Consider the following 14,463-nt stretch of genomic DNA (forward strand, 5'->3'; position numbering starts at 1 on the left):
CACTGTCCCCACCGCACGTTCAACACATGAATGGTTCTCCATCTGCTCAATTTTCTCTCTTTCACACACTAATTCTCTCTCTCTCACTCACACACACTCACTTTTTTCTTTCACTTAGAATCGTCCCCATTTATACCTTATATAATTATATCTCAAATGAGATCCTTGATATATATATATATATATATATATATATATATATATATATATATATATATATAACTTGTTACAAATGTGTAAGTGGATAGAAATAGGAATTTTTGTTGCAATTCTGCATAATCTGAGTTCAAATCTTGCAGAAATTAAGTTTAATTTTCATCATTTCGAGGTCGACAATTAAATTACCAATCCAGTGTTGGACAGTTACAGCGTCGATATATATATATATATATATATATATATATATATATATATATATATATATATATATGTGTGTGTATAAACACAAAAGTATATGTGAATATGTACATACACGCACACTCACACATATATATAAATACAAAAATATATATGAAATATATATATATATATATATGAACGCATAGTCGCGCACGCACACACACATATACATGTACGAAGGAATTATGTAATTTACTTTCTAAAAGGGTTGTAAGAAATTGGAAAGATGCCAAAAACCTGAATTAATTCACTCATTTCATTACATTTTTATTCAATCGCACTTTACAACCTTTTCTTGGCGCTTGCCGTTTCTTTCATTCAGTCTGTTTTTCAAAGTTACTCTCTCGAGAGAGACTGATATTGAGAAATGTGTACGCGCTCAAATATACCTTCACACGAAGATCTACACATATACGTTATATATATATATTCATTATATATATATATATATATATACATATATATGTATATATATATATATATATATATATATATATATACATATATATATATATATATATATACATATATATGTATATATATATATATATATATATATATATATATACATATATATGTATATATATATATATATATATATATATATATATATATATATATATATATATATATATATGTGTGTGTTAAATCTCTGAACGAGGTGTTAACAGTAACTGCACGATAAAGTGAAGTATATTTACCATTTAAATGTGGCTGACCCCTAAGGGTGGATGTTACTGTTGCTTTTAGCCCCAGGAGAACATCTCCTCCAGCTGGCTTATCGACACAAAAATAGACAGGACACAGATATGTGTCGATAAGCCAGCTGGAGGAGATGTTCTCCTGGGGCTAAAAGCAACAGTAACAGCCACATTTAAATGGCAAATATACTTCACTTTATATATATATACATAAATTTCTATATGCACACACATATATGTCTGTGTGTTTGTGTGTATGTGTAAATGTACATGTATATATATATATATATATATATATATATATATATATATATATATAGACATATGTATATATCTCTCAATATATATATTCATACTTTGTATTATATTATAGTCATTTATTGTGCTTTTTATTATTATTTTTTCTATATGTGACAGTGGATTTTCATCGATGAGTTCATGAACCTTGGTTCTTTTCCCTAAAACTATATATTTATATATATGTATATATGTTTTCAAGTACAGGTCATCCAACACCAGGGAAGCTTTCCCCTTCTCTCATTTTCTAATCTATGGTAATTTCGTCTCCAAAGTAACACTCTGCCGGCGTGTTTAATCGTAAATATTCCACTTATATATTTTTCTTGAAATTTCTGCTTTTGCCTGACTCTCTTTCAATAACTTCAACCTCTCTGAATTTGTTCCTCACAAATGTCATTCCTCCGTATCGTAAATATCTCCCTTTTCATCTCTGTTTCTCTTTTTCTCATCAATATCACGTATCTATCTTTTGCTCTCACACTAACACACCCTTCTGGATCACTTGTTCGCACATTGATGATGTCCCTTTATTCTCTCTACACCTCTCTCACTCTCTTTCTCCCTCACACTCTGAATCACTCCTTGCTCTCACTCTCTCTCTGTTCATCCCACTCTGACACATTATCTAACACATCTTCCTCACTGCGTCTCTGAGCATTTTCTAATATTAAATTTAAAAGAGTGGATATATTTAATATCTATTCTAGTTTCAATATTATTTCTGCACATAAAGCATGTCTTCTACCTGACCTTTTGATATTGAATAAAAAGAGTTAAGAAAATTTTGTGGTATTCATCAAGAGATATAAGACTAAAATCATTAATCAAATGCAGACGACAGCTATTCAAATTCAGACGGGAATATATCAGTTACGAATCTTAGTTACCGCAGGCATACAATCACTTTTATCGTATATGCAGGTGTATGTGTGTATATTATATCATATTACATTATATTATTATATTAAAACATATTACATATATATATATATATATATATATATATATATATATATATATATATATATATATATATATATATATATATGTGTGTGTGTGTGTGCATGTATATGCATATATATATATGTACACACATACGCATACTATATACATATATATATGTATATATATGTATATATATATATATATATATATATATATATATATATATCTGTGTGTGTGCGTGTATATGCATATTTATATGTATATATATATATATTTAAATATATAGATACACATGCATAAATGTTTCAATACACATAAACATACACACAGACACACACAAGCATATTACATATATATGTATGTGTATGGGTGTGTACGTGTGTGTGTATGTATATGCGTATATAGATATATACATATATACACACATACATATATGCACATACATATACACGCACACACATACATACACAGAGCCATACAGACACGCACACATATATACATATCTCTCTCTATATAGATATGCATATACATATACATATGTATAGTTTAATGTTCCAGCAACGAAAGAGTACTCATTCCAGTCAGAGATAAATATCATTTCTTGTACACAATATAAAGATACGAGCTACTAAACAGTGTCTTCATGTGAAGACACGTGTCTAGGCAGGTCTTTACAACATGCCTTGTGACTCCAAACTTTCTCCGGGCTCTGAATTGATGGTCTGTTTTATTTGAGTATCAAGACGCTGGTACATGAGAAACCACGAGAAAAAAAAAAAAAACGAGAAGAACATTGATGCAAAAAGTGGAAAGGTGAAAAAGAACCCGGGAAAGAAAATATAAAAAAAATTAGAGTTACGTCACACAAAGTTACTTTCTCAGATGAGCCAACCCAGATTCTCTCTAGATATCATTATTAATTTTGTCATTAATGTTACTAAAATAACTAGAAAAATTTAAACAATCAACACACACACACACACACACACACACACATACACACGCACACGCACACATTTAAAAGCTCTCTAAAACAGTTTCATAGATTCTTTTTTCTACAGCTGGACAACAAAATCCAGTCAGTCATTCACTGAATAAAAGAAACTTATCGCAATTGATTAAAAAGATTGACATTATTCATTGATTTGTCATCGATCTGAATGATTCCAGAAAAAACACTCTTTCTTTCTTTCCTTCCTTCTTTCTTTCTTTCCTTCTTTCTTTCTTTCTTTCTTTCTTTAACCAAACCTCCAAAAACCTTTCATATATGCTTTGTTTAAAACCTCACCTCACACACATAATTACACACATATACGTACGTACACATATATACACAAACATACCCGTTCGTATAGATTCAAAATAACAAAGAACATCACAAGATTTCACTCCCAAATCATCCTTTTTCTAAAACCCTAGAAAACAAATTCAACTCCATATTTTTCAAATAGCTCACATAAAAGGCATAAATTTTCTATAAAACAACTTGTACATGATGAATCCTTAAAACTATGAAAGAGCTAAATAAATATATAATTTTTCTTAAAAGACTACAATCATTCTCGTAATGTTTTTGCACATTTTCATCTATCTATCTATCTATCTATCTATCTATCTATCTATCTATCTATCTATCTATCTATCTATCTATCTATCTATCTATCTGTCTGTCTGTCTGTCTGTCTGTCTGTCCATAGATATATTGTGTAAGTGTAACATATGGTAGGCGCAGGAGTGGCTGTGTGGTAAGTAGCCTGCCTACCAACCACATGGTTCCGGGTTCAGTACCACTGCGTTGCATCTTGGGCAAGTGTCTTCTACTATAGCCTCGAGCAGACCACAGCCTTTTGAGTGGTGAGACAGAAACTGAAACAAGCCTGTCCTATATATATATATATATATATATATATATATATATATATATATATATATATATATGTATGTATGTATATGTCGGTGTGTCTGCGTTGGTCTCCCCATCATCGCTTGACAACCGACGTTGTTGTTTTACGTCCCCGTAACTTAATGGTTCTGCAAAGGAGAACGATAGAATAAGTACTAGGCATACAAAGAATAAGTGCTGGAGTCCATTTGTTCGACTAAAGGATGTGCTCCAGTACGGCCGCAGTCAAATAACTGAAACAAATAAATGAGTAGAAGAATAAAAACGGGCAAATTTTAACCGTTTCACCGCAGACTGAACAAACGATTATAAATATGATTATAAATAGGGCATACATATATTTGAAAAGATTTGTAAAAGTACCACACGAGTAAGTAGATATTAAAGATAAATAAAAATGAAAATGCTACTATTTTAAATCATTTTTTGGGTGTTTTAATTAATTTACAATGTTTCAGTTTTTTTAAAAAACCTTATCAACAATGAGTATAAAATATGTGAGAAGAGAAGAAGGCTATTAATAGAATAAAATTGAAATTAAAATTAAGAATGACATTCATAGTTTACTGTTATTTCTTGCATGCGCACGTGGTCCTTTCGTTACGATCTGAAGCCATAGTAATTCCAACTCGCTGTGATAGTAAATTACTACTATCTGTTTTTGTGAATTAAACAGTGGTCAAGATTTCTAGGAGTGTTTGTAGCCGTCGAATAACCAGCAGCAGTAATGATAATAACAATAGTAGTAGTAGTAGTAGGAATCGTCGTGGTGAAGTTGTTCCCCCTATGGTTTTAATAGAAAGCTGTCGAGGGATCTTCCTAGGCCTTCCTGTGGAACCGATATTGGTCTTTGTTTAGTTCAGCAATCCACTGGAATTTTACTCGATTGCCCCACGATCTGCGATAGCTGACTGCGTATTCTGTCGTCCTCATGATGTATGTATAGTAATTTTTCTACGTGGATTTTATTTTAAACTGTTTGATTACTGCTACGATGTATTCAGAAAAGGTCGTTTCTTTGCATTTACTCAAAGAAGATTGATTTCTTTATCAGAAAGTCTTAACTTATCCAGACTGTCACTTAGGCATTCCCTCACAAAGCTAAGTGCACAAATTATTATTGGTACAAAAGTAAATTTCTGATCTGAATATAGACGCTATAGTTTTCGAAGCAATTGTCTGTAGTTATTATATTTTTGATTTTCAAAGTGCTGTTCACATCAGCAGGACAGCTGACCTCTATGGCAGTACATACTTTTATTGCCTGTGCGAAATGTATGTATGTATGTATGTATGTATGTATGTATGTATGGATGGATGGATGCAAGTAATAACAGACTTTTTTTCTATACCTGGGTAATACTTATTACGAACAATAGTACATTGTTTTAATAAAAAGCCATTCTGGTGTTATTGAAGTATATTAATAACAGTTTTGTGCAGCTGTTGATCATATGCTATGAGAAAGTGAAACGTCTGTACGCCTATACATGTATCTGTAAATATGTTTCTCTGTGCATGTATATTTAGATAGGTATATGTCTATATGTGTGCCCACACACATACACACACAAACGCATTCATACACACACACATGTGTATATATCTACATATATATGACGTGTGTTGAAAGCAGTTATGTATATGTGTGTGAATGTGTGTATGACGTTTATATTTACACACAAACACACACACACTTATATACGCACACATACATGCAAATCTACATACATACATACATACACGCACACATGCATGCATATGTGTGTGTGTGTTTGTGTGTATGTGTTTGTGTGTATGTGTGTGTATGTAAAATTGCTTTCAATATTGCAGGTATTTACAATAAAAAGAAAGCGGATTTTTAAATAAATTTTTATAGTTTCATATTAGAAGTCTTATAGAATTTCGATTTTGGCATTGTGTGAGATTTTGAACTTTGAAGACAAGAACGCACAAATTAATAACATCCATAATCCCAGATTTTCTTTATATTTTATTTGAAATCTGCCATAGTTGTATATAAAATTGCATATTTAAATCTACAAAAATAATGAAATTTCAATGAAGAAATTAACTTAAATCTGTCAGTTGTCAAGTAATTTTACGTATCTAAGATGAAGCCAGTATGTTAGATCTACTTTATTACATGCATGAAAAGCAATTTACTAGAAACATTCAACACTTTTTAATTAAAAATATTGATTCTTTTTTTTTGTACCAGATGCACATTTAGTGAGTGCATATGTATGTGTGAGTTGATCGAGTTGAAACTGCATGGAAGTATTAATGCATGATTTTATGCTGGCGTGACTGTGTGGTAAGAAGTTCGTTTCCAAAACTACATCGTTCAGAGTATTCGGTTTCACATTGTTGTATCTTAGACAAGTGTTTTCTACTGACACCGGGCCGACCAAAAAGCCCTTGTGAGGGGATTTGGTTGACGGGAAATGAAAGGCAGCGAGCTGGCAGAAACGTTAGCACGCCGGGCGAAATACTTAGCGGGATTTCGTCTGCCGTTACGTTCTGAGTTCAAATTCCGCCGAAATCGACTTTGCCTTTCATCATTTCGGGGTCGATAAATTAAGTACCAGTTACGCACTATATTGACATATAGACATCAGTTTATTCAACGATATTCAAATCAATATAAATCCCTTTGTCTGTCCTTGTTTGTCCCCTCTATGTTTAGCCCCTTGTGGGCAATAAAGAAATAAAGAAATAGAGAACTGAAAGAATCCCGTCGTACATACAGTTTGTTCATAAATTATCTTTACAACTACCTGTCAATATACCATTACATTGTATCGTCTCGATATGTTGCCTGCAACCAATGCAACACAACTGGAAGTGTTCGGATGTTTCCAATTAAACTTTAATTGTTCGCCAACTAACTTTACTGACTTACGCTTATATTTAAGTTATTTTCTGAACTCTCCAAATTGTAAAGGTAATTTATACATACATACACACATACGTAGATATATACAGGAGTATACTCTTTATGTTGCATGTTTCGTTTCTCTGTTTTTTTCGTTGTTCGAAAAAAAGTTCGTTTTCTATGTTTTTGTTTTTATGTTTTCGGTTTCCATTGTGTTCAACGTTTTTTTTTAATGTCCTGTACCCATATATGCATGCATATATACATATATGTGTATGTATGTATATATATATGTATGGATATATGCATATATTTATATATTATTTATATCATATATGTATGTATGTATTTATACGTATATATATACATACATACATATATATATATACGTATATAATTATAATTTTCTTTCGAAAAATATAGCATAGAAGTGCTCAAGTCGAACCTGAGGCGCTAGACAAGTATAATAGATACAATAGAAAAGGTTCAAATCAGGCAGACTACGATTAATACATACATCTACGGGTTTAATTAGGATAAAATGAGAAGTGTCCAAACTGAAAAATATAAAAATATAGAAATATAAAAATATATGAATACTAAAAATATACATAGATATATAGATATGTAAATATAATAAGAATAGTGTATTCTGTTTTTATCTTTCTATATTTTTATATTTCTAATATATCAATGTATGTTTCAGATTGGACAATTCTTATTTTATCCTAACTAAACCCTATATGTATGTGTTAATCGTAGTCTGCCTGATTTGAATCTTTCTATTGTATCTATTATATATGCATGTGTATGTATGTATGTATATATATATATATATATATATATATATATATATATTACGAAATTATAAATGATGGAGATGCCGGGTATCGAACCCGGGTCCTATAATGATGTTTTACAATAAAGCAAAAGGGGGAAAATAAATAAAAAAACGTTTTCATGCTGCACTGTAAGGGTGGAGTCCATTGTTGAATGGAGCGGCAGAAACTATGACGAATTGGCTACCCTCTGGAGAAACTTTATAAATAGACATAATTTTGCCCCCCCCCCACCCCTCCTTCCGCGCAGGAGAGTTTTGTTCTATTGGATACTAGAAGCGGTGATTGCCTGTTCTAGTGTAAGCACTTTGTGCTTTGTGTTAGGCATTTGTGGATTATTTTATGCTCCAAGAATTCGCCAGAACTTTTTGCCTGTCAGTTCTAAAATAATTTGTGTCACATCTGGGTGAGTACAAAAATTTCGTAAGTTATGTTGTAATATTCATGTGAAGTTTGAATCCTACATTTGTGGCAGGTTGTGTGAGATAATTGTACACCCAGTTTTGGTTACAGTTTTTTTTTGAGATAATGTTCAATTGTATTCTGGAATCTGTGATTGCCTATTTAATTTATTCACTTCGTGGTTTGTGTTAGGCATTTGTGAAATTATTCTATGCTCCAGGTATTCGCCAGAGTTTTTTGCTTGTCAGTTAAAATGGTTTCTGTGTCCCATCGAAATCCAACTTTCGACATTCCAAGGTTCGAAACCGAAGGTTGAACAACGAATTGAGAGTTTATGTAGTCAAGTCGACAATATTGGATCCAATTTTCGATTATATTGACCCCGAATGTATGAAACTTAAAGTGGGCTCTGGTGAAATTTGAACTCAATGGGAAAACGAATGAAATGCCGCTTAGCATTTTGGCCGGAGCGCTACCAATTCCGCCAGCGCGCTGCATTTCTTGATTTCAAATTTTGGCCCAAGCTGGCCATTCTTGTCTTGTGATTCACAAATAACTTATTGATGCTTATTATACGTTTTCGTATTGTAAGTGTCACATCCCCAGAAGACAGTAATTAATTACAGTAACCCTTTGATCAGTTTAATTAGATTAATTATCTGTCCTAAGCAGATGTGATACTTAAAATTCCTTGTCCATAAATACGTAATAGACGTCACCATGCTATTACTGACAGTTATGTAAAGATAGAAAGAATTGAATTACCTTGGTTTATTCCCATTACCGTTTAATCATCTTATTTTTCTTCTCTATGGTCATTATAGCTTATGTATATATATATACACCTGCAACTTATGAATGTACATACGTAACTATGAATGCATTCTTGTGAATCTTTGTATGGGAATGTATTAAAACAGTGTAATAAAATATAGTGATTTCAGATTCTGGCACAAGGTCTGCAATTACAACGGAGTAGTTAAGTCGATTAGATCGACCCCAGTACGCAACTAGTGCTTATTTTAGCGACTCCGAAAGCCTGAGGGGCAAAGTGGACCTCTGCGGAATCTGAACTCAGAACACAAAGACGAACTAAGTGACGCTAAGCACTTTGTCCGGCCTGCTAACGAATCTGCCAGCTCACTGCCTTGAACAATGAAATATATTATGTTCCTAAGAAATGGCTTATTGTCGTTGTCCTTTGCAAAGATAAATATATGAAAAATTGTCGACGCAGGCGAAGTTGCGTAGTGACTTAATCGACTTAATCCGTTTGTCTGTCCTTGTTTGTAGCCCCTTGAGGGCCATAAAGAGATAAATGTTAGCACGCCGGTCGAATTGCTTCGCGGTATAACGGCTCTGTGAATTATTGTGAATACTGTTGTGTTGCTTTGTGAAAACTGTCTCGGTGAATAATTGTGATTTATGTGGAATTATTACGGTTGTATTTCACGTGAGCTGCTGCATTTTTCCCAGCTATGGCAAGTGGTAGTGTTTCCAGTATGGAGAGCTACGTCAAGGCCACTGCGGTGAGGAAGCCAGTGCCGCTGGAAACCAAGTTAATCAAGTTGGATATGGAGGAGGTGACCAGAAGCAGGAATTTGATAGAAGTTGAGGGAGACTCGTACAAATTGTGTCCCCCCAAAAGAGACTAAAGAAAATAATATTCTGAACAGAGTAGTGTATCGTACACAGGCTGTCGAAACCGGTAAAATTGAAATGGTGACGGAAGAAGAAATCGAGGAGTGCCTGGGTGAAATTGTCAATGAAGTCACGTACATCAACAGAGGAAGAAAGTTCGGTACGGTTGAGGTGAGGTTTGCCACTATAGAAGAGGCAACCAAGCATGCAACCAACATATTAAGAAGTGAGAAAATAGCATTGGTACCAAGCTATAGAGGAAGAAGTGTGAAAATACACATTCCCAGAGTTACACCAGATATTAAACCAGAGTGGTTGGTTGCAACAGTGCTGGCTGCAACCAAGGAGGAGCCGGAATTGGGACCAGTGGCGTAATCAAAAGTGTGCAAATGGTGGGGATTTGGACTCGAAATGTGGCTTTTTGCCACATTCGAGGACATAGAAAGAATTCCCTATCAGATAGAAGTGGAGGACGAGAAAACGTTAAATGTCATAGTCGAGGGAAAGAAACCAAATTGCTACATATGCGGGGAAAGAGGTCATATGAAGCACAAGCAGAGGAGGAAAACATTGTAGGCCACACGGAGGAAATAGAAGAGAGACAGAAGTGTGAAACAGAGAAAACAAAGAAGAACGAAAATGGAGCTACTAACCCTAAAAAAACCAAAGAAAAGTAAGTCGAAGGAACGGTCAACAGAAAACATAAAATAGATAGAAAAGCCAGAAACTAATAACGTACAAGAAGAGGAGGAGAGAACGGAGAAAGATGTCAAATACAAGGGGCTTTTGATAAAGTGCAAGAATTACGAGCAGATGGAGAGAAAAGTCGAGAGGTTAAAAGAAATAATAAGAGTGAAAATGCCAGAGAAATGTACTGAAAAATGCATTTTGATACGTGAGGAAAGATGCTTCGAGTGCATTAAAGAACTTGGTGAAAATATAATAACGAAACGGGTATGGTTGGTGGAGACACCACCCCCTAGAACTGATTATTTGCAGTTGTTAAGGACGGACGTAACAATGATTAATGGAAGAAAGGTAACGTGAGTGTTTGGATTTTTTTTAGTTACAAAACCGTTAAAATGTTTACATGGCGTTGAACGTAAAAGTGAAAAAATGGATAAATGTAACCACACGACTTCGGGGATCTAGTGGACATTGCGCCTCATTTTTTTCATTCTTGCTTATTATCACTTTATTTTAATTACCCCGATTTTATGTTTGCGTTTTGTACTGTCTTTGTTTTGTGGTGTCTTAAAAAAATTCTTTGTGTAGCCCTTTATGGGTAATAAAGAAATCGGTATTTCGTCTGTTTTTACGTTCTGAAATCAGATTTCGCCGAGGTCGACTTTGCCTTTCATCCTTTCGGGGTCGATAAATTAAGTACCAGTTGCGTACTGGGGTCAATCCAATCTACCGGCTCCCTCCCCAAAAATTTGGGGCCATGTGCCTAGAGTAGAAAAGAATATCGGTCGTTCGATTTCTTGTTTCGGCTATTCTGTTCTTAGGTAACCAAGGTAGAGATAGGCTACGCACCCTGATAAATTACATTGGTTTATACGTTTAAATAAATTACACAAATTACATCGACTTGTACACTATTTTACGGCTCCGCAAAGGAATGAAATGCAAAGCCAACCCTTCTGGGATTTGAACTCAAATCGTAAGAAGCCGAAATAAATGATGCAAAGGAATTGATTGCACTGTCTAAAATATAACTGAAGAACTGAAAATAGATGAATGAATTATCTAAAAAGGTATAAGTGCCAAATTTATAGTGTGTGTGTGTATGTATATATATATATATATATATATATATATATATATATATATATATATATATATATATATGTATCTATCTATCTACATATACATTTATACACAAGCGCGCGCACACACACACACACACACACACACACACACACACACACACACACACACACACACATATATATGTATATATGTAAGATTTAGCATACAAAATAGATAACGGAGACAAAGCGCATAGCGAGTAATGCATGATAAACCCACACAAAATCAATTGAATCAATAAAATTTATCAAAGAGTAGTTAAAAGGTGAAGAATGTGATTTGGAATTTAGACGTACGTATCTATAATATAAAACAAAGAAATAGTGTTAAGAGACTATATAAAGGAGGGATGGCGAGTGTGGAAATAATGTATTGAGAAAGCAGTGAATTTTAGAACAAACGGATCAGTGACAGGTTATCGTGAAGCACTATAGAATGAGTGGAACTAAATTTTATCTATAAAGAACAATAAGATTAAAGATATATTATTGATTTCAAATTTTGGCACAAGGCCAACGCGCGCGCGCGCACACACACACACACACACACACACACACACACACACACACACACACACACACACACACATTTATTTCTTTATTGCCCACAGGGGACTAAACATAAAGGGAACAAGCAAGGACACACAAAGGGATCAATTCGATTACATCAACTCCAGTCTGCCGCTAACGTTTCAGCCAGTTCGCCGCATCTGAAGCCTAATTATATTAAAACATCAGGCCGCGAGCTGGCAGAATTGTTAGCACGTCGGACAAAGTGCTTAGCGGTATTTCGTTTGTCTCTATGTTCTTAGTTCAAATTCCGCCGAGGTCGACTTGCGTTTCATCCTTTCGGAGTCGATAAAATAAGTACTAGTTGCGTACTGGGATAGATCTAATTCACTGCCCCCTCTCCTCAAATGTCAGGGCTTGCGGCTATAGTAGAGAAAGGATTATATTAAAACAACCATCTAAGTACCATACCTATATAAATCATTGACAGACAAGTTCTGGTTTCCTCACTAGCAGCAATTGGGACTATATATGGTGTTTTCTAACACAACATATCAATAATAGATATCATCTCGGACAACAACCGTAGTATCTTGTCTGTCAATGGTGCATATATATTAAATAGGATACAAAGAAGACTGTTTTAAGATAATCATTAAAATATTAGCTAATTGTTTCTAATTTAGGTATGACGCAGTAGTTTTGAGGAGACGGCGTTTGTTGATTATATTGATCCTGGGACTTGACAAGGACTTTATTTTATGTACCCGGGGTGGAGGCTGAAAGTGGAGGTTGACTTTAGTGGGATTTGGATCAAGAACATTAAAAGCCGGAACATCTAAGGAAAGATAATTTGGCTAAAGGGTTCTAACCACTCCAGCTCAAAGTATCGCTAATCATTTCCGACCGGCGCAGTAACCATTCTACTATCTCGCCGCCTTATTTTAAAAATTGAAATAATAAAAGCATAAACCAAAAGCGTTTGAAGAGATGATTATCATAAATGTTCGAGAAGGAAAACAAACTTATAATAGAAAATTATGATTGAAAAGTATTACGAATGGTAAAAACAACACAAATTTAAAATAATTTGTGAACAATTGTAGAATTCAATAACCAAAACGAAAGCCTACAGTGACTGAAGGATGAAAAATTTAAGAAATATGTGAGATAAATATGATAGATAATAATTGAATATTAAGAGAAGTTTAGTTAAAGAACTTGTAAGAAAGAGTAAATAAAGAATAGAGATCGAAATAAATATGCATGATATCATAATATTAATTATGAGATGTAACAAATTACCAACGAACTGGGTGGCGAATGCCGGAAGAAATGTGAAATAATTGACATAATCCGAAGAAAAAATGCGTAGTACGAATAAATGAGAATGTAACAAATAAATACGTAATTTTATACACACACACACACACACGTATAGGCATGTATATATATATATATATATATATATATATATATATATATATATATATACACATATGTATATATGTATATACACACATGTATGCACACACACACACACACACACACACACACACACACACACACACACACACACACACACACACACACACACACACACACACACACACACACATATATATATATATATATATATATATATATATATATATGCACATATATTTACATACAGGCACATAAATCATAACATATATGTGTATGAAATTCAAAAACACAGAAGTAATTATGTGGTTAGGGTTATAAATTATACACTCATATGCATATACGTTTATCTATATATGACAAATACACATGTATATATTTATGCTCGCACATATATGGATATTTATCAGTATAATTGTGGGGTAGTTTATAAGAAATGTAGAACTAACCTGAAGAGGAGTATATATTTGTAAAAAGCTAATTAGAGAGGACACGTTATCAGAACGATCCATAAATATAAGCATGTATCGAAGGAATGAGAATGTATCTTGGTGGAATGAGGAATGGTAGTGTGTAATGAAGTTCAGTGTACGCAGTGAGAAGGAGAATACAGTTGAAAAAAAATAAAAGGTTTAGTAAATATGATAATGGTTGATGTTAATTAGAAGTAGGTTTGAATAAACTAGGGTGAAAACGATAAACTTAATGT

The 14,463-nt window shown here is 33.4% G+C and overlaps 1 protein-coding gene and 1 long non-coding RNA gene across 2 annotated transcripts in view; one reads left to right on the top strand and one right to left on the bottom strand.

The window, feature by feature from the left end:
- Positions 1-14,463, bottom strand: part of LOC106883454 (QRFP-like peptide receptor) — a 307,955-nt gene that overhangs the window by 234,156 nt on the left and 59,336 nt on the right. The window lies entirely within an intron of this gene.
- Positions 7,993-14,463, top strand: part of LOC149132420 (uncharacterized) — a 74,280-nt gene continuing 67,809 nt past the window's right edge. Inside the window, exon 1 of the long non-coding RNA XR_016244423.1 lies at positions 7,993-8,371. This is a non-coding gene — a long non-coding RNA (uncharacterized LOC149132420). The remainder of the gene's footprint in view (positions 8,372-14,463) is intronic.

The sequence above is a fragment of the Octopus bimaculoides genome, chromosome 15, assembly GCF_046866305.1.
Source record: "Octopus bimaculoides isolate indiv1 chromosome 15, ASM4686630v1, whole genome shotgun sequence".
NCBI lineage: Eukaryota > Metazoa > Mollusca > Cephalopoda > Octopoda > Octopodidae > Octopus > Octopus bimaculoides.